We start from the raw sequence: 2,396 nt of genomic DNA, 5'->3' as shown, positions 1-2,396 counted from the left end.
GTACTTTGCAATAATGTGCATTCAGTTCTCTGTAGCATTAGTATGGGTTGCAGCAATTGCTTGCTATCATTTGGTTAGGACGCTAGTCTATCGAAGAGTTCGTGTTTTCCACCAGATTTGACAACTCTGCATGCGTGCTTTGGCCGCTTATATTTGGTTTTGATTTCTTGTGTGTGTGTGTAGGTGCGCGCGCGCGCGTGTGTGAAAGTGTGCGTGTGTATGTATGTAAGTATGCATGTGTGTGTATATGTGTGTGTATGTATGTGTGTATGTGTGTATGTGTGTGTATGATATGTGTGTGTATGTGTGTGCATGTATGAGTTTGTGTGTATGTATGTATGTGTACATGTGTGTATGTATGCGTATATACATGTGTGTGTGTGTGTGTGTTTGTATATGTGAGACCAATCGATTTAAAATGCCTTATCCAGACCCAAACCTCCACTCTCCTCTATTTTGCTCTTACCAACGACTTCTCGTTCAGAAATTTGGGATCCCTAAACAGCATCAACACGTAACGCGGAGGACCAGACATGATGCCTGTTAGGCGATAATACATTTGTTTTGGATAGAAATAACGCTGCTGGCGGCGAGGTCCTCGTTTAATACCTGAGTACGGTGAGATAGAGAAGGATGGAAACTGTTTGTCTGTGGCCTATAACCTGACCCAGGGTGAAAAAGGCAATGATGATGATGATGACGGTGAGAGAATGTGAGTAAAGAGCCTTCTCCAAGGACACATCTATCCGCTGTTTAGAATGGGATTCGAACCCTTGACTTTCCGGTCCGTAGGCGAGTATCAAACCACCAGACCACCCAACCACAATACAACTGAATGCTTTGGTTCCGATCATTATTTTTCAATTTTAATTTACTTATTCATTAAATAAAATACAAAAATAATAAAATTCCCTTTATTCATCCCAAAGTGGAAATTTGTCACTAGGATCTAGTATTCCAAGGGAAGACTGGAATAACCTAAGCGTCCGCCGCATTGCAGCGCCGCAAATTATTAGCGCTTTAAGTACGTTTAGTGGAAATTGCGTTATATAAATGCCATATTATGATAAAAATGACTGAAGACAAATAGTCCAGTGTTAAAGCAAGGGAACTAATTCAATTATTTCTACTGTGTTAAAAACAAAGTAGGGTTGTCTCTCTTATCTCTAGTCCTTTATATTTATTTCAAGTCTTGATTTTTTGGTGTTTTTTTTTTACATGCGCAATATCCACTAAACATGCTCAAAGCGCTTTCCAAGGGACCTCTAGCCCACAACAACACCTAACTTTTAGGACAAGGCATGACGCCTGTTAGGCCATACAACATTTTTTTTGTGACAGATACAAAACGGTTAACGGCCAGGTACTCATTTTACACCTGATTGTGGCGGCAGAATGTGAGTAAAGAGCCTTTTCTTAGGACTCAACTATGCGTCCCCTATAGCGGGACTCGAACCCAGGACCTTCCGATCCGAAGGGGAGAGTCATACCGCTAGACCACATCGTCGGACATAACATTAGTTTCCTTCCACCCTGTAGTAATTAAAGGGCCAGTGTGACTCAGCGGTCTCCTTAAAAGGAATAGATTGCAATGGTTGAGGCATGTCTGTCGCAGACCTGATGAAACGCTGATGAGGAAGACTCTGCGATGGACACCCCAAGGAAAGAGGAAGCGAGGCCGCCCCAGGAGACTTGGATACGTACCTGTAGATGAACCTAAAGCAGAGAGGTCTGTCCCTCGAGATGGCCCCAAGAATAGCTGCTGACAAGACCAGGTGGAGACCCCTTGTATCGCCTCAAGTTCCAGCTGGCCCGGAGAGGATTGAGTGAGTGAGTGAGTGGCCCAGCGGTACGGCCTTTGCTTCTTACCCCAAAAGGTACTGAGTTTGACTACCCGCCTCGTTGTTTGGCCTTGAGCTAGTCACCTCGCCCTTTCTCACTTTGGGCGCTGCACTGCGGCTGGCGCTTGGATTATTCCAGTCGTCTCTTGGAATAGACCCTAAAGACACACTTCTCCTTGGGTATGAATAAAGAGAATTTTAATACAATTAAAATGTCCAATAAAGTTGTGGATTGTGTTGTAACAATGTGACTCCAATAGGGTTCTACAGTCGTGGCGTCACTTCCCTTGTAATGAAGCATGGTAACTGGTGCTAAACTGTCGGAATAATTATCTCCATCACCTCCCTTATGAAATCCTCCGACGAGCATAAAAGTGTATCCAGAGGAGAAAAACATTATAAATCTGATCCTGTTTTGACTTTTATACAATCAGATCACATGACATGTGAAAAAGTTCTAGTCAGCATGAAGAATAAAAAGCATCGAATGACTAGTCTGGCAATTTACAGCATTGTATACTATTTAAGGATAAAATTTCTTATGACAATAACACA

Source organism: Berghia stephanieae, chromosome 12, assembly GCF_034508935.2.
Source record: "Berghia stephanieae isolate SIO BIC M18660-M18661 chromosome 12, UCSD_Bste_1.3, whole genome shotgun sequence".
Taxonomy (NCBI): Eukaryota; Metazoa; Mollusca; class Gastropoda; order Nudibranchia; family Aeolidiidae; genus Berghia; species Berghia stephanieae.
The sequence above is the reverse complement of the archived record's forward strand: the minus strand, read 5'-3'. Positions refer to the sequence as shown.